Source organism: Rattus norvegicus, chromosome 1 (genome assembly GCF_021556685.1).
Source record: "Rattus norvegicus strain SHRSP/BbbUtx chromosome 1, alternate assembly SHRSP_T2T, whole genome shotgun sequence".
Lineage (NCBI taxonomy): Eukaryota > Metazoa > Chordata > Mammalia > Rodentia > Muridae > Rattus > Rattus norvegicus.
The window spans coordinates 192,893,680-192,912,451 of NC_141534.1; the positions used below are offsets into that span (position 1 = coordinate 192,893,680).

At 49.4% G+C, this 18,772-nt stretch overlaps 1 long non-coding RNA gene across 1 annotated transcript; it reads left to right on the plus strand.

Moving 5' to 3' along the window:
- The first annotated feature begins 316 nt into the window (after positions 1–316).
- On the plus strand, positions 317–12,998 carry LOC147996962 (uncharacterized). Its single transcript, XR_015655348.1, has 4 exons — positions 317–405; positions 7,646–7,771; positions 10,343–10,512; positions 10,869–12,998. It is a non-coding gene; the product is annotated as an uncharacterized LOC147996962 (long non-coding RNA).
- Positions 12,999–18,772: the final 5,774 nt, after the last annotated feature.

Here is an 18,772-nt window from a genome sequence, read left to right on the forward strand (position 1 = left end):
GAGTGCATGAAGGAGGGAAGCACGGGTAAATGGAAGGCACTGTGAAAGGATGTGCAGAGGAAATGGAGGAATAAAATACAGAGGGAATGGCAAGGAGGGAAGGGAGAAGGAAGAGAAAGGGAAGGGGAGCTGCGCACAGGTTTGACGAAATGAAGAAAGGCTGAATGAATGAGTCACAGATGGGATGGAAGAGGGGAAGGAGCGCGATGCTCCGTGCTGGACTTGCTTGGGGGCTTAGGACGCTGCTGCGAGCGTGGGGTTGGGTCGCAGGCTCGCCAATCTGAGCACGCGCCTCCTTCTCACGGATGCTTCTCAGGCTCTAGCAGTCACAGAGACTGGGTGCCCTCTAGCGGCCAGATGTGGCACTGCAGCGGCGGTGTGGCGGGACCTCGCACTCTTCCCTAGGTACGTGCGCGCTTCACCGAGTTCCTGACCGGTCCTCCTTAAGAGCCACTTCCTTGCTCTCATTACAAACTTTAGGATCTCCTGCCCTGGCATTCTCTGGAGGGCATAAAGATAGGCGCTTCCTTACGCTCTTTCCTAAAAAGGCCTCCTATTCTTCCTCCGAGAAAAAAGATCAGTAAAGGTGGGGGCGGGGGAAGAGAAAATGGTTTAAGTTAATTTAAACTGTGTCTGCCGCAGGCAGCAATCCAAGAAAGGGTTTCCTTTTTTTTTTTTTTAAAGTCCTGGTAGAAGCGTCAAGGGAAGCTCTTTGCTGCAGCCCAGCGGTCAGATGGAGCCAGGTTAGCCCAATGTGGCGGCTGTAGGGAAGAAGTCTCAGGCAGCCAGGAAGCCTAGGCCTGGTGGTACCAGAGAATCGCTGGGAATGATCGTGCTCATGCTCCCTTGCAATCCCAGCATTCAGACAGCGTAAGCAGGAGTATAGCCACAAGTTGAAGGGCAGCCCGGTTCATAGCCAGAAACCCTGAAGTTAGTACTATGTGTCTCCATGTCACAAGGAGGTAAGGGCACCCAGTCAACCAGTGGCTACGCTGGGTACTAAGCTGCTGAGCCCTTGTAGAACTGCAGGCTTCAGTTCTACTTCGTGGCCAAAGCATGTAGGAAGTGCCTGGAGGCCCTCTCTAAGGTGACCTCAGCTTCAGTCCCTGTGGGGTACCCCAGGATGACCTTGGCTGTGGGTGAGGCTGATGACATCATAGTCCCTCCCACCTGTCATCTACCTCCGGGCTCCATATCAACAGGCACCAATATCATTTTAGAGGTCATATCCCCACGACCTGACTTCCTCTCACTGGGTTGCCTTCTAACGACGTTTCTAGCACCTCCCACAGGCTGGAGACCAAGCCTCCAAATCCAGTCTCCAGCATCACAACTATTCTCTACACAGCCCGGGAGGCAAAGGCAATGCCAGCTCAGAGGTCTCGCCTCTTCTGCTAAGGGCTGATGGAGGCAACATGGAAATAAAAGAATGCAGACAGGCATCTCCAGGAGCAGAACTGCTCTCTAGTCAAAACATCTGGAGGGCTGCAGCTTCTCTGTGGAGATGAGACTGTGCTCACATGATGTCGGGGGGGTATTGGGGTTAGAGGACAGGGAAAGTTGAGGCTGGAAGAGTCCATCTTCAGGCCGGTTCCCCAGCAGTCAGGACATGGTAGAGAGTTTGGCATGCGGACCTCCTTATGAGATGCTTCCACGGGTGCTGTCGGACAAGTCATCTTTCCCTACGGACCTCTTGGTCCACCTGAGACCTGTGGGTTATGAATCCTTCATCTTCCAACTTTAGCAGCTCCAAACCGGTAGCAACGTCACACTGATGACACTGTGTACCCCTGAACTGCTCTTTGTTCTGTAGCCTGCTCTTCAGGCATTCGTGTGCACACAAGGGCATGCATGCACACGCAAATGAGGACACACACACACACACACACACACACACACACACACACACATCTTTGCCTTCTGCTCTCTAACCTGTGGAGGAGTCTGACCAATAGGCAGTGCCAACAGAATGGATGGGGATATTCTCCCCCCATCTTCCTGTCTGCTGAGATGTGCCAACAGTAACATAGTCCCTCTGAAGAGAGCTGAGGGACCTCCTCCAGATGCCACTCATACCAGGGTTCCAAAGGCTCCCCTACAGAAGTTCGAAACAACTCAAGGAATAACGGGAACCCTCAGCTGACTGAGTCTTTTCCCACCACTCAAAGAGTGGCCATAGAGTAAGTGAATGATAAAGTGAATGAATGAAGCGACTTTTAGTCTCTGCAAAACTGAGCTATGGACTAAGGCGCGTCACCCTGCCAAGCCCCTCCACAGAGTATGCTTTGCTCACAACAGGAATGAGCCACTGAAGAGAAGTCTCAAGAGGTGTTGTGCCTCTGCCAGGTGTTACTGGACCAGAGAGTAATTCCAGGATGCTGGGGAAGAAAGGATAGAAGTGAGCAGGGGCGGAACGGAATCAGAAGAGTCACAGAGGCAGCTCCAGAGGCTGACTGGGTTATAGAGCACCTGCCAAGTGCATTACCAGCATTCCTCCAAAAGAGGAGGAAAATTGAAAAAATAATAAAAGCCCTTCCTGCATGGACCCACCCATGAGGGAAAGGACCACCTTGGGAAGAAGTGAGTTCCCCCCTCCAGCAGGAGGGTGTCAAGAGTGTGAAGAGGTGACTCCTACCTGAGGAGATGGCTCTATTAGATAAAGGAGTGGCTCATTTTAACCTTAATAGGCTTTGAGCTGGCAATCAGGACCCCGTGTGAGTGATGTAGTCAGTCTGGGACTTACTTAGCTGAGCATGCATGTGCAGGAAGAAGAGAGTAAGCTGGAGGAGGCTGAAGAGAGGGGAGGAAGGGGAAGGAGGGGAAGGAAAGGAGAGAGGAGAATAGGAGGAAGAGAAAGGGGAAAGAGGAGAGAAGAGCGGGAGGGAGGAAAGGAAGAGGAGGGGAGAAAGAGAGAAGAGGAAGAGGAGAAAGTAAGGCCCCGATGAAGGTCAAGTCTTTGAAGACAGTCCCTGTGCTCCTTGGCTTACAATGGGTGATGCCCCAGTAAATAAGCCATCCTAGGTTGAAAATATCTAAGTCATAACTGCTCCCATGCCCCTCACCTGCCAAACTCCCACCTCAACTCCCCAAAATGTGCCCAAAGCTTAGGTTAGCCTCCAATAAGGCAAAACCATCAAACATCAAAAGTCTGTTCTAGAAAAGAGTGCTGTGTGGTCATACAGAGAGAGAGAGAGAGGGAGAGAGAGAGAGAGAGAGAGAGAGAGAGAGAGAGAGAGAGAGAGAGAGAGGCATTTTGTAGTATAATGAGGTGTGAGAACCCAAGGTTCAATGTCCAAAGAGTGATTTCAGCAGAGAGAATCACGGAGGATCCTGAGCTAGGCACCAGCCCTTGAGGTTCATTGTAGACACCAGGCATGTAAGAGCCTCCCACCGCACACCTCTCCAATCTGGGAAAAGATCACAATCCCAAGTCAAACATCATGGTTTCTATTGAGCAAAGAATCACTTTGGCACCATAATGCAATCAAAGGATGGTAAACGTGGCCACCATAAACTAGGGACCCACAGTGGCCCACATGCAACAGTCAGAATCCCCTAAGCTCTGCTGCTGTAACAAATGAGCCTCAGCACCCGGACACAGTCAGTTTATTTCTCATTCGTGACAAAATTCCCTGTCGACTGCTTCTTCACGCAAGAGGACCAGGTGTTCCAGCAGTTAACTGCCATAGCCCCAAAGTGCCACGAGCCCTACCTACTTACCAGCCATGGTCAGGACCTAGTCCCACAATCACAGAGAAGCTGGGAGGGATGGGGAAGTGCATGGCTGTTTGGAGATCCCCAATGTCCTACTACATGCCCCAGCTCATAACAGAAACCAGAATTATTTTCGATGGCATTTGCAGATGTTTGCAGTGAACATGGGTAAGTCAGTGAAAACATTAATTGCAAAATGAGCAAACTGTTCACAGATCACTGTCTCAACGGCTGAGATCATCTGCTAAGTGATCACGCCTTAGCAGTTCTCTCATGCTAACATCACTGATCTGTATCCACGACAGAGCTGCCTCAGACCCCAGCTTTCAAGACAGCGTCTTACTGGGTTTTCTTCTTTTTTAATGTGTGTCTATATGGGTACGTGTGTGGTCTGTGTGGATACATGTGTATGTGGTCTGTGTGGATACATGTGTGTGTGGTCTGTGTGGGTCCATGTGTGTGTAAGTGGTCTGTGTGGATACACATGTGTATGGTCAGTTCATGTGTGTGTGGTCTGTGTGGATACATGTATGTGTGTTCTGTGTGTGTACACGTTTGTGGGGGATACATGTGTATGGTCTATATGGGTTCATGTGTGTGTGGAGGTGACAGCCTGGGATGTCAACCTCAGGGACACCACCTACCTCCTTTCAAACAAGGCCTCTCACCGGTCTGGAGCTCAGCAACGAGACTGGCTGGGTGCCTGCCTCTGCTTCCCAGAGCTGCGATTCCAAGTGCACGCCATTGGGTCTGGATTTCTGTGGATGCGGTGGAACACACTCAGATCCTCCTGCCAGCAAGGCAGGTGCTTGGCAGAGCCACCTCCTCAGCCCACATCCATTTCCTTGATTTCCTCCTCCTTCTGTAGGAGGGCAGAGTCGAGCTTTCTTTGTTGTTGTTATTGTTGGGGGAGGGGGTGTTGTTATTGTTGATTTGTTTTGGGGACAGGTAGAACAGGGTCTCTCTATGTAGCCTGGGCTGGGATGGAAGTGTGTGCTACCACACATTTGCCCCACGTACACCGCATCACCTGTTTTGAAAAGAGTATTGACAATGGCAGAGGTGGCGCATAGGTACCTGAGTCAAACTGCGCTGAGGACAGTGTGAATGATTAGAGTCTAGGAAAGTTGCTTCAACTGACAGAACGACGATGTAGCCCAAGTACACACTGTGGCGACTCAGTACACATACCCACTGTGTAATGACTGCCAGTCAGCTGTATGCACCCAGTTTGACCATGCTGCCCCAGATCTCCAGACCCACTCACCTCAGGACCAACATCCCCCATGCCGCGCTCCCTCAACCACTTCCACCTGGTCTATATTTAGATCCTGCACAAAAGTGAGGACACAGGGCAGGCAAGATGGCTCAGTGGATAGAGGCGCTTGCTGTCAAGCTGCATGACTTGAGTTCGAACCCTGGGACCTACATTGTGGAACAAGAGAGCTGACTCCTGCAAGCTGTTCTCTTACCTACACACACACACACACACACACACACACACACACACACACACACACACAAATAGATAATTAGATAGATGATAGATAGATAGATAGATAGATAGATAGATAGATAGATAGACAGACAGCACATTTTTGAATATTTAATATTGGTCTTTCTGTCTCTGGCTTGCTTCCCCTCAGCTGCACCCATGTTGTCCCAGACATCAAGACTTCCTTCTCTTTGTGGCTGAATAATGGTCATAGTGAGCTAGGGTCAGTGAGCAGCTGCTCAGAGGGCTAAGACAAGAGGAAACACTTACGCCTAGGAGCTCAAGAACCTCAGTGGTAGCATGCTTGCCCAACTTGCATCAGTCCTTTGGTTCCCTGGAACCTGTAATATCCGTTTTTCATTGTGCACGGATTTGTGTGTGTGTGTGTGTGTGTGTGTGTGTGTGTGTGTGTGTGTGTGTGTACTGTATGCATGTATGTGTGGAGCGTGGCTATCCCATTCTGGTTTTTTATCCATTGATGGATTCTGTTTCTGTATCCTGGTCATTGGGACTAAGAGAGGCCACACTGGAAGGATCACAAGCGTAAGGCCAGCTTGGGCTCCACTAAGAGACTCTCTCAAGGGGAGAAGGCAAAACCGAATCCCATACTGTGGCTGACAGACTGAGGACCCTGGACACTGCCTTGCATGGTGTCACTCCAAGCTTCTGTACAGCCAGGAGTATGCAGTCTTCTTTTCTCTACACTCTTGTCCATTGCCTGTCACCCTAGCTATTTGATAAAAGCCATTCTGCCAGCTGTGGGGTGACAGCTCCCGGCAGCTGTGATTGGCACACTTCTCTGATAGTCAATGGTACTGAGGAATTTTGCCTGGACTGTTGGTCATTGATAGATTATTTTTTAATGCCCATTTGGGTCCTTCGTCTCTCTCCTTAAATTTTTATTACATTTATTTATTCATATGTCGGTTCATGTGCTTGTTTTAGGAGAACATATTTTTACTTATGTCCGTTTCAGCTAAACGTTCCTTCACGAGTCTCTCGTAGTCTTTCACCTGGATCCACTTCAGGAAAACACTCTTTTACATGTTTGCCCCATCTGACTTTCTAAAGAACCCTTAAGTTTCCACTTTAGTAACCTCTTATCAGATATGTGGTTTCTCTGTATTTTCTGTTTTCATGCACTGCCTTCCTGCTCTTCTGGTTTTGTGGTGCGAAGAAACTTGCTAGCTGTGCAAGGTTTCACATGTTTCTTGATTTTATTTTCTTGTCTGCGCTTTAACATCACATCTGAGAAGTCTGTCAAGATCAGTGCCAAGGAGTTCATCCTCTACGTTTTTTTCCAATTGTTTGCTTGTTTTAGGTACTCTCCTTGGCTTCTGTCTTTTGGGGGTTGGCTAGATGGTTGGCTGGCTGGTTTGCTTTGTGTTGGAGTCTTGTTGTGTAGCCTAGGCTGGCCTCAAACTCCCAGACCAACAGGCGACTTTGTACGATTATCAAATAAACAGCTTTGCTTTTGCCGCTCTTGAGACTCAGGGCTCGTATTATGAAGTGGAGATCATTGTTTCTCCTGTCACTGTCTCCTCAGCAGCTCTCAGAGGCAGCAGGAGGCAGGAGGACTGGATGATTAGGATAAAGACTGCCTACCTCCATCACACTGTGGCTGTACACGCTCTTGTGCCCACTCCTGTGCCCACTCCTGTGCCCGTAAAGCAGACTCTCCCACCCTTCCTCTCCGTGTCTCCTACCCTCCCTTCTTCCTTCTTCCCATAACCCAGCCCCCATATATTAGGACCAGAATCAGATCAACTACTCTTGAGACACGATCTCTCCTTGAACCTGGTGCTTGGTGGCTTGACCACCCTGGCCATCCAGCAAGCCCCAGAGACACACATGCTGGTTACAGGTTTAAATCCCAACTCCTAACTTTTCATATAAGTAATGTGGATCCAAACCCGGATCCTTAGGCCTGCATTGCAAGCACTTCTATCAACTGAGCCAGTTCCCTCGCCCTGGCTTAACGTTTTTGAGGAATTTAGAACAGTGGCTGACCTACAGCTCAGCCAATTCTTGCTATTGACAGAATCAGTCACCTGCCTCTTCTTGGGGCCACATACACATCTGCTCCTCTAAGAAGCACACCGATATCTCAAGGACCTGGGTTAGTTCTGCGATTGCCATGGGGTAGATGGGGGAACAGCTCTGATGTGCTGATACACCCCAGTTCATATGGGCAGGCAGGGAGTATCCTGGGTGCTCTCCCGGGCTTGCTGTCTGAAATGCCTATGACTTTGACCACGGTGCCCTCCCAGCTCTGATGATATGAGCCAGTTTCCCAGCATGTCCCACTCTTCCGTCTTCTAAGAGGAGCTTGTTCTGCAATGGCACTCACTTTCTTGCTTGTCTTCTGTGTGGGGTGAGCGAAACCATCCTTCGATTTTTTTAAATAAAAACAAAATGGTCCTTTTTCCCCATTAGGAAAGATGGCAGACACCACTGGGCCTGACACCCATTTGCTGACCACCCCTGGAGTTGGGTGGGCACCCACTCCCACTGGATTGGCATCCGATTTGCCTGTATGACCCACCTCGGCCAAGTTTTAAGGTAGGCACATTGCTCCCGTAGTTTCCTCCTTTCCTCCAGAGACAGAGAGAGCCTGAACTCTGGGGCACAGATGGAGCCACAGCCCAAACACCACAGCCACAAAACACAAGGTGGAGGCCCAGGGGTCTGGGGAACAATGGTCATAAATGCACAACCTCGCCCATCCTGGCTGACACAAACGATAGGCCCTGTTTAATAATGCATAATGCAGGGAGCACTGAGAAACAGCAAAAGTATGACGACAGGATTAGAATGAGTGATGGGAGGCCCTAGAGCCACACACTAAGAATAATAGTGGCCCTGCCATTACACCACCCTCAGATCACACATGCCACACGCCCTTAAGGTCCCCTGGCAGATATGGGCTTGTCTGGTCCACACTGGAGCAGAGGGGAGAAGCCAGAACTTTCAGCAGGTGTCACGCAACTGTCTGAGTTCAGTTGATACAGAGGATGCTCTGAACTTGGGTCCCAGGAGTCTACACCAAGGGTGCTACAGAAAAGCACACTGCACCAAGAAAATCCCAGGGGCAAAGTGGGCAGAGCAGGGCAGCACCCTGGGCTAACTTCCATGGCTGACGGGAGTCACGTAAAGCAAAGGTCATACAGATAGGAAGTAGCAGACCACAAAAGGCTGGGGTTCATGGCCCCAGGGTCTCGGGGTGTCTGCCCAAGCAAGGGTCTTGCCACACGTTCTCCACTCACATGGCTGAGGGACCCCGTGTTTTGGGTGTCGCAGGACTCCTTGGGCTAAAGTGCTGTAGGACACTCTGCTCTAGGGGTGCAGGAACAGAACCCAGCTGTCCCAGCCAATCCTCCCTTCTCTCAGAAATTGCACCTCACGGCCCACGGTGATAGTTATGCTTGAGAACTACATAGAAACAGAAAGAGACCAGGCTTACCCCAATGCCTCGTTTTGGCAGCCCAGAAAGTGGAAAAGGCAGTTTTTACCTCTCCAAAGCAGTTGCCACCCTCCAGCCTGCCCCTCTGTCCTCTGCACAATCTTCTTGGGACAGCAGCCTGTGAGGAGGCTTGGGGTCTTCCAAAGCTTAAGAAACAGTGAGTGTGTCCCTGGGAGAGTGATACAGTGGGCAGCCAGCTTATGTCGTGGAGGGAGCATTAGAATGTTCAGAAGCTGTCATAGATAGGATTTTATTGCTGTGGAAATACATCATGACAAAGGCAACTCATATAAAGAAAAACATTTAATTGGGGCTGCCTTACATGGTGGGAAGCATGAGAGCACACGGGCAAGCATAGTGCTGGAGACGGAGCTGAGGGTTCTGCATCTGGATCTGCAGGCAGCAGGAAGGGACTACTACACTCATTCTAGCTTGAGCCTCAGAGATGTCAAAGCCCACCCCAGTGACACACTCCTCCAGCAAGACTACACCAACTCCCCCAAGGCTACACCTCCTAGTAGTACCACTCCCTATGAGCGCATGGGAGCCATTTTCTTTCAAACTTCCACAGAAGCCCTGTCTCTTTGCTTCCCTTGTTGTGGCCTTGGGGACTTGGCTGTCACAGCTATCAGCCAGGGAGGCTCAGACTGGCAGGTACAAAAACCATGTAGAAGGAGGTGGTCAGATGTCAGGAGAGCTTCACCTCCGTCTTCACCATGTCCCCTCTCAGGCCGCTGTGGCTTCTCTGCCCATCAGTAATGTCACCTCTGCTGTTGGATAACGCAGCCAGCATTTAGAACACTGGAGTTCAGTAAGGTTTTTGTTTCTCAATCTGATAAACAATGTCTAGACTGGAGCATTAACCAGACATGGAACTCATGCTAGCCCTAAACCTTGTAGTTTTTCCAAGTAAAGTCCATGTCCCTGTGGAAGCAAGCCTAGGGGGCAGTGAGGAAGCACCACTAACTGCCCCCCCCCCCCCGGTGGTTAATCTTATCAACTTGACAGGATTTAAAAAGTCACCATAGGAGCCAGGCGGTGGCAGTGTATTCCCTTAATCCCAGCACTCAGGAGGCAGAGGCAAGCAGATCTTTGTGAGTTCAAGGCTAGCCTGGTTACAGGACAGCCAAAGCTACACAGAGAAATCCTGTCTTGAAAAATCATAAATTATTAAGTGGATGGATTGGATGGATGGATGGATGGATGGATGATGGATGGATGGATAGATGGATGGATGGACGGAATTAAAATCACCATGGAAACATGTCTCTGAAATGACTGCCAGGGATTGTCTAGATTAGATTGACAGAGATAAGAAAGAGACAGGCCCTGAATAAGCATAGTACTACCATTCAATGGTCTCGGATCTGGACTGAATGAAAAAGAGCACCAGCATATTCATTCATTCATTCATTCATTCTCTCTCTCTCTCTCTCTCTCTCTCTCTCTCTCTCTCTCTCTCTCTCTCCCCTTCCTAACTTCAGATACAATGCCATCAGCCACCTCACACTTCCAACATAATAGACCACACCCCAGAACTGTGTCCAAAAATATACCTTCTTAAGTTGTTTTGATGAAATGTTTGTCATGGTGTCTAGTCAGGTGACTAGTGAGTACTGCTCAGCTGGGAAGCAGTCCTCCCTGGCTAAAAGCAGTCCACCCTGCTACAGGAGGAGAGCAAGGAGAGAGAATTGCCCTCATGTCACCTGTCGATCCACTGGAAGTAACAGCATCAACACCTGTATCCAGGTCCCTGTCACCAGAACTGGAAACCATACCGTCTCCCTGTCCCTGGGATGGAGAGGACCGTGTCACCCTCCTCACGCCCAGTTGAACCTAGGTAACTGACCTCGTGGCTTTCCTCTGAAGGGGTCACATCTCTGGAAGACCCAACAGGTCCACCCAAGGTCTCTGGGAACTTAACCCTCTCCACTTCCCAGTTCGTTTTCCTGATCGTCCCTTATGAGGCCCTCCTTGCCCCTACCCACCCCATTTCACTCCCCTTGGGCAGATCTTGTCTTCTCTCTGTACCCAGCTGCTACCCAACACCGCCAACTTCCCTGGCACCCACCCCAAATGTACTGTGCTCAGCAGACTCATTTGTCCCTAACACAGATGTAAGACGGAATTCTCCACGAGTTCAAATGTAATTGAAAGTTGTTTCACAGTATCTAATTTGCCTTTTATCTATTTCAGGCAATATTTCAGAGGGAACCTCCCAATCAAAGCACCACGGTTGTTTACAGTGCGGGGCCCAACCAAGGCGGGAAGCTACATGCCCCAGACAGGGATGTTACCAATTCAGAAAGTAATTACAGCATTGAACACAGCCCTAAATAAAAGTAGAAATGCGGCAGACAGGAAGGAAGCAAAAATAGAAACTAGGAACATGCTGTTTCCCCAATGCTCTGAAAAATCCGCTTCTGCCTGATGCTGGGCCCTGCCTGACTGGCTGGAGACAAGCTGAGATCCCTTCTGGATAGAATGGCATCCCTGTCCTGTGACAGGCAGAGAAGTGACAAGTGATCAGAGGTTACTGCAACTTGGATAGGACAGATCCTGAAAGCCAATGCGTCAGCAGAAATGAAGTGGGGGTTTTCAAAAGCCATTAATTAGTTCTAGCTCATCAGTGGTGACAGTCCTCGATGGGCTCACGATGACATCATTATCACACACACACACACACACACACACACACACACACATACACACAAACACATACACACACACATACACACACATACACACACAAACACACATATACACACACATATACACACACACAAACACATACATACACATACACACACAAACACACATACACACACAAACACATACACACACAAACACACACATATACACACACACACAAACACACACACACACACACACACACACACATTAGTCCTTGTGAGGGTAGTATAGATTTACATATGAGTAGATCTGATTTACATTATGAAGTGAAGGCAGCCACCCCACAGGCTTGGTGTCTTATGCACAGGACTATGTCCCTTCTGGTTTCTCTGCTCTGCTGTTGTGTAGACAGGGAGCCTCACCAGAATCCAGAGGTGGGGCCTGGTTGGAGGAAATAGCTGGCTGGGGGCGTGTCCCAGGCAGGTAGACCTTGCTTCCATCTCTCCTCTGTGTGCGTCTGTGCAGCTATGAGGTAAACACCTGTCTTTTGACATACCATACCCTTCCATCACAATGCTTCTGCCTCACTGGTGACCTAAAGCAGTGGAGCCTGCCAGCCAAGAAATCCAACTTCTGAAACCAGGAGTCAAAAGAAATCTTTCTTCTTGAAGCGGTTTTGCTCGGGCATTTTGCCATAATGACAAAGACAACTCACAGACCTCATCTCTTAGCCTTTCTCATTAACACCTTCCTCCGGTGAGATCCCTTATACAGGTCTGGGGACGGGTGTACTATGACAAGTGATCCTGTTAGTTCTTGCTGTGGGTCACAACATAGGGAGGCCACCTCTCTGCCACTCTGTGAAGTACAGGTAGTATGGGACCCTCATCAAACAAACAGATCAGGCCATTTGTTTGGACTTTTGCCCTCCAAAATATGACCTAAGCAAACGTCTTTTCTTTGTAAAGTCCCCACCCTCCGTTATTTTTGTCGTAGGGACAGAAAATGGACAAATGCTTGCTCAGAGTTGAGTCACAATGAAACAAGAGCCAGAACTCAGACATTTGGTCTCCACCTAGGGCGTCCATGACAAAAGTTTCTAGACAGAAATGGTGAGTCCGTGCATTGCTCCTCAATATAATGTTCAGCCCTTGCAGATACGAGGACTCATTTAATCCTCCCCACAGTCCCGAGAAGCCTCCATGTTCTTGCTCCATTTTAACAACATGAATCGAGTCACAAAAATGTAAAGCCTTTCCCTGGGTCCTAGCTACAGCTGGATTCTCTGGAGGGACTCAGCATACAGAGAAACACTGCCATTCTCCAGAGGGGACTCCTTGAGCAGCAGGCTGGCAAGACTTTACCCCAGCTCTCCTGAGACATCCCTGAGCCCACCCTTCGGTTCCCAGGAAATAGGCTCCAGGGATCTCAAAGGGCCCTAAAGACTTGGGTTCCTCCAAGAGATGGCTAGGCTAAAGGTGTGGTGGCAGTTCTGGGGAGAAGGAGCCGTGGGCAGAGCACTTGCTGTGCAGGCATAAGGAGCCGGGTTCAATCCCCAGGGTTGGATGTAGTGATACAGACTTGCAGTGTCAGTGCTGGGGAGAAAACACGTGGGACTTATTAGCCAATATAGCTTATTTGGTACGTTCCAGGCCTGTTGTAGTAAATAATTAAAAACTAAATGTAAAATGAGACACCATCTCACACTATTGCCCGCACCGTAGGGCCACGTGGCATCTGTGGGGTATTTTCATCTCAGTCAGCAACACGTCCCTACCCAACTCACTAAATTCCCAATTTCATTCCACACTGCCTCTGGCCACTCTCTTGGCCCTCGGCGATCTCTCCGCCTCTGCGACTAGCCCCATCAGTGGTCATCTATCTAGTTCTCAAGGCCGGTCACTGCCACGCCAGTCCCATACAGAGACCGCCTATCTCCTGGCTCTCTGGTTGCAGACTGTGTTCATATTCCCAGCATCCGCCCCCTGTGGTTATAGTCATAATTCCCAGTATCCCGTTAAAATCAAAACTCATTACGCTTATAATTTATCAATCAGATTTATATCAGTAAATTTTCACCCCACAAAACATCCACACAATAAACTCAGAGCCAATTAGTATTGATATAAACTGCCCACCTAGATAGGACAAATTGTCCTGCAAAAATCCATCCCTTATGAACTATTCATAGCTACCTGTGGCTACTTAAAGCCACACAGATTTGGGATCTGGGTCGTCCTTCTCTGCCTCCATCTTGGTTCTTCTTTTACTTCCTCCTCTCTCCTCTCTCCAAAACTCTGTGCCCGCCTTACTTCTTCACTGCCCAATCACAGGCCTTGCCTTATCTCGTGCCTGCCCTCACCTGCATACAGACAACTATCTTCACAGGCCAATGAGACATTCTGAATTAAAAAACAAAACAACAACAACAACAAGAATCAGTGGATGATACCAGGGCGGGGGGTTGGGGGGAAGAGAGAGACTAAAACTAATAGAGAAAGGGAAGAGGATGGTTGGGAAGAGGAGAGAGGAGGGGGGAAGAGCGGAAGAAGAGGGGAGTCAGACAAATTGGGCACATGAGCAGCATACCACAGGGAAATGGAAGGTCTTTATTGAACAGGCCAGCTCCTCAGCTGCACCCTCTAGGGAATCCTGCAAAGATGGCTGCAGGGGGAGTGGCTGGGGGAGCGGAGATCCTACCCTGACAAGGCAGAGTCAGACTCCCTGAAACACCAGAGAAGCCTTCACAGAGGTATGGAGGAAGCTGCCCCAGAAGCAGCTTCCTGTGTGGACCAGGGCTGGAAGGAACAGCACCCAGAGAGTCAGGAGCTGAGGGAGCTCGAAGTCACTTCCAAGGCACCCATTAAAGCTCCAGAGAGGAATAGGAAAAGGCCAGAAACAAGGCAGTAGCCTGTCTGACATGGGGATTGAACCTGATCTCGAGGACCAGGGTCTAAAACTATCATGAAGGATCCCGAGGATCCTCAGTTTGTGTGGAGGGATTCTAGCTGTTAGCAAACACCTTGCCCTATTCTAGCCTGTTGCTCTGGAAACCATCATGGAGGCTTTGAGATGCCGATGTTCACAGTCACTCTGGGGGTCTTGCAATGTTGTCATTGTCCTGAGGCAAGGGGAAGCTGAAGAGATGCACTGAAGAGAAGCTGAAGAGTTCTAACTGAGACACCTAGGACAGATAAAGGCTCACTGGCTCATGGGTTACTTAAAGAAAACAGCCAAATAGAGTTCCCAGCCAAGGCAGTGCACACAGTTGAGCCAGGCCAGCTGTCGGCAGCCATGATTCATTCTGGGTAAGTGGTGGTTTCCCTCCAGCAGGACAACATCATCTATCACATTAAAGAAATAACGCGGGGCTGGGGGTTTAGCTCAGTGGTAGAGCGCTTACCTAGGAAGCGCAAGGCCCTGGGTTCGGTCCCCAGCTCCGAAAAAAAGAACCAAAAAAAAAAAAAAAAAGAAATAACGCTGGTTCGAATTTCAGCACTTTAATTTACTTTGTGTCTAATTTGGTTCAGCCTGATAGCTCTTTATGAACTTCTCTTGTCCTGCATGGTAAATGTAATTGGCTCTAGAAGTGACATGTGTGTAACATCTGCAGGCTCTAACAGTCATGTGACCGTGCTTTTGCTCACTTAAGGTCTCACTGCCAGCCTCTACAGGTCAGGCATCGCGTGCTGCGTGCACCATTTCTGATTTGGTTATATTTGATACTTATAGCATTTCTAATGCTATAAATAGCCATGCTTCAGTCAGGGCAGAGAGTGTCCCGGAAAACATTCCACAGCAATTACATACTCCTCAGATTTGAGTGCCCCTGATGCTCCTAAAGCAAAGAAGTCTTTTCACAGATGAGACAGAGTCAAGTGTCCCTATAAGAAGACACTCCAAGCTGGGCAATGGTGGCCATGCTTTTAATCCCAGCATTTGAGAGGCAGAGACAGGTGAATCTCTGAGTTCAAGACCAGCCTGGTCTACAGAGTGAGTTTCAGGACAGCCAGGGCTACACAAAGAAACATGGGTTTGAACAACGAGAAGAGCAAGAGAAGGAGGAAGAAGGGAGAAAAAGAAGACACTCCAGCATTGACAGAAATACGGGGAGCCGTCTTGCAGAAAACCAAGTAAAATTTTTAGGGAGCTAATCTGAAGAAGATGGGGAAGATGAATGTAAGGCATAATGGTAACATGAGATGGGGGAGGGTTGATGAAAATGGTGGTAATGAGAGCAGGGGATGTGATCATGGTAATGACAGGTGGTGACTGGAATGGTGGTGATGGTGACGATGACGATGATGGTGATGGACACCACAGATGTGGTCATGGCAGAGGTGTCGACCGTGAAGAGTCATGGAGCGGTAGTAATAAAACTGGCTTGGTAAAGAGAGCGGCAGTGGTGGTGATTGTGGCTATCACAATGATGGAAGTGATAGTCATGATGCTGGGGGTGATGATGGTGGTAGAGGTGATGGTGATGATGGTGGTGATGATGGTGATGATGGTGGTGATGATGGTGATGATGGTGGTGATGATGGTGATGGTGATGATGGTGGTGATGGTGGTGATGGTGGCGGTGGTGGTGGTGATGGTGGTGATGGTGGTGATGGTGGTGGTGGTGGTGATGATGGTGATGATGGTGATGGTGGCGGTGGTGGTGGCTGGTGATGATGGTAGAGATGGTGGTGGTGGTGGTGGTGGTGGTGGTGGTGGTGGTGGTGGTGGTGGTGATGATGGTGATGGTGGCGGTGGTGGTGACGGTGGCGGTGAAAATATTAGAATTGTCCTCACAATGCTTTTACTTTGGAGGCTTAAAAATAAAGGTGGCCACAGGCAGCCCCTCCTGCTGCCCCCCCAACATGAAATGCCCCCTGAGGACGAGGCTACCCTTACAGGATCCCATCCAAGCAGAGAATACCAGATCTTCCTTCCTATTAAGGCTGTAGGTATCTCCCTAATCACTCAATAGGAAATAAATTAAAAGCAAAATCTGAGTCCAGCAATCCACCCCCCCCACAGCAGGGAATATCTACTATTTACTCATAAAATATTTCAAGGGTTATTAGCATGTAAACTGTGATTAATTAAATTCACAAAAATTGTTTCTGATGCATGCAAATGAGCGAGTTCCTGCTGGGCAAGACCAAGGTGTGACTTCTCTGCTGCTGGAGAAGGCGACTGGGGGCCGTCCCCAACTTGTCTCCTGCTCCAGAAACTAAAAGGCTGACAGCCAGGCAGTCTAACCTGCTTGCACCTCCAGAACTTGGGAGGTGAGGCAGGAGGACCAACAGTTTGGGGCCAGTCTGGGTTACATATAAGAACCTGTCAGCAGAGGGGAAGGCAGGGAGGATATGGTACTCTCCTCTAGCTACTTGCTGTGTTCAACCAGACAACTCCAGACAAGACCAGCAACAGCCGGGCACTGTGGTGCACACCTTTAAGCCCAACACTCGGGAGGCAGGAGCAGGTGGATCTATGTGAGTTTGAGGCCAGCCTGGTCTACATAGTAGGTTCAGCACAGACCTATAGTGAGGCCCTGTCTGAGGGGAGAAAAAGGAAGAGGAAAGCGGCAACGTGTGCAGCAGCCCTTGATCCCCCCAAACTGTGAGCTAAGTGAACTCTTTTCTTTGAAACACTTCCAGCCTAACGTATTGCTATTAGCAACAGAAAACAGACTAAGAAGCCTAGATCCAGTGTTTGAACCCCAAGAACACAAATGCAGACTTTAATCTTTACAGCACCGCCGTCTGCAGCCCACCACACCCTGGACCTGGGAGCCCCTAAGCCAGGCAGGCACCTTTAGAGGGGGCCTCCTGAGCTAAGATACCTTCAAGGAGCCTCTTGTAAGCTAAAACTCTTTGGTAGAAAACTGAGCATACCTGGAGCCCCTCTGTCTCCCATCTTTATAGCAGGCAGGGTGTGCTTCCTAGCATTCCTGTGCCCATTTTACTCTTTCAAACTGACTCTCCAACGCCTTGAATTAGTCGAACTCTGACCTTATACTGAGCATGCTCAGAAACGAGTCCATCCCCAAAGTGCTTTCTTATGAGAATGTGAATGAGCTCGCCAAATAAAATCCCCCTTCCTGGGTTCAGGGCACCAACAGAAGAACTCCTTCCCTCTCTCCACCAGCAGAAGGCACCAGCTATCTCTCTACTCCTTTATTTCTTGTTCATGTTTAGATTTGCTCCAAAGTCGCCAAGCTGCAAACCCACCATGTCTGGTGGAAACACCTCTTCTTTTCCCTTCCCTTTTCAATCTGCAGGAGACTAAATCCTCAGATCTGGATCCACAGAGCACAGAGGGACACCTGTACCAAAAACCCTGCACACCATGGCACCTGCCTGAGGAGTCTTCCACTCGGCTTCAAGAGTATGCCGAAGGGGTGGGGTGTTAACAAGTTACTATCACAGGTAGACCTTGTGGTTGTGATAACTGGATGAAATGAGGCAGAAGGATGGTAGGCCAGCATTGAGAACTGCTGTGTCTGCACCACCCCTCCCCAACATCTCCACATGCAACGAGCCTGAGGCCTGAGCACCGTGACCAACTTCTTTCCGTCCTACACATAGAGTTGAGGAATCATATCTCGTGGAATTCTGCTCCTTTAGCATAAATAGCATAAAGAGCTCTGAACACTCGTTTCTGAAGCTACTGCTGCAGCCGATGGTGGCTCCAACACCGGGAGCGCCCAGATGTCTCAGGGGCAGGTTTTCCCACTGTTAACCAATCACATAAACAAGGAATGTGTGGATAACTCACAGAAGCAGCATCATGGGGTCAAATAATTCCTGCAGCCTAGCTAAAACCGGCTTGCAGGAGAAAGTTTACTTTGTCTCTCAGTTTCCACGGTTTCTGCTGTGGTGACTCAGCCCTGTCGCTTCAGAAGTTGGTGGCAGAGGGAGTCTGCTCACATTACAGCATCTGTAGAGGGGAATCAGAACGAGAGGAGGGCCAGTACCCCAATTCACGGGTCAGTGAAAAACCACCAATTCCCTACTCCCTCTCACTTGCCTCTGCCTCCTGAAGTTCCCACCGGTGATCTTGCAACAGTGGCATCCACTAGAGACCAATCCTCCTGCACATGAGGCCATTCTGGAGCCATTCAAGAGCTGAGTCTCAGGGCTGACACTCTGCCCCTCAGCCTGTTGACATTTCTAAGCCCCACTTTACCAAAAACAAGGGAATCATGCCCAGGAAGGGTCCCTATAGTCACTTTTCACTTTCTGTTTTGCTGTGACAAAATGCCAGACAAAAACAACATAAGGACAGGCCTCTTTTCAGCCCCTCATGGCAGGGAGGGCGCAGCAGGAGGAGTGAGAGGCACCTGGTCCCATTGCATCAGGAAACAGAGTGAACAGGAAGTGGAGATGGGCTTCCTACAAACCCTCTAGGCCTGACCCAGGAATTGACAGGAGGAATTGGTCCCAGGAGGCTAGAGGCTTCCTCTTTGACAATCA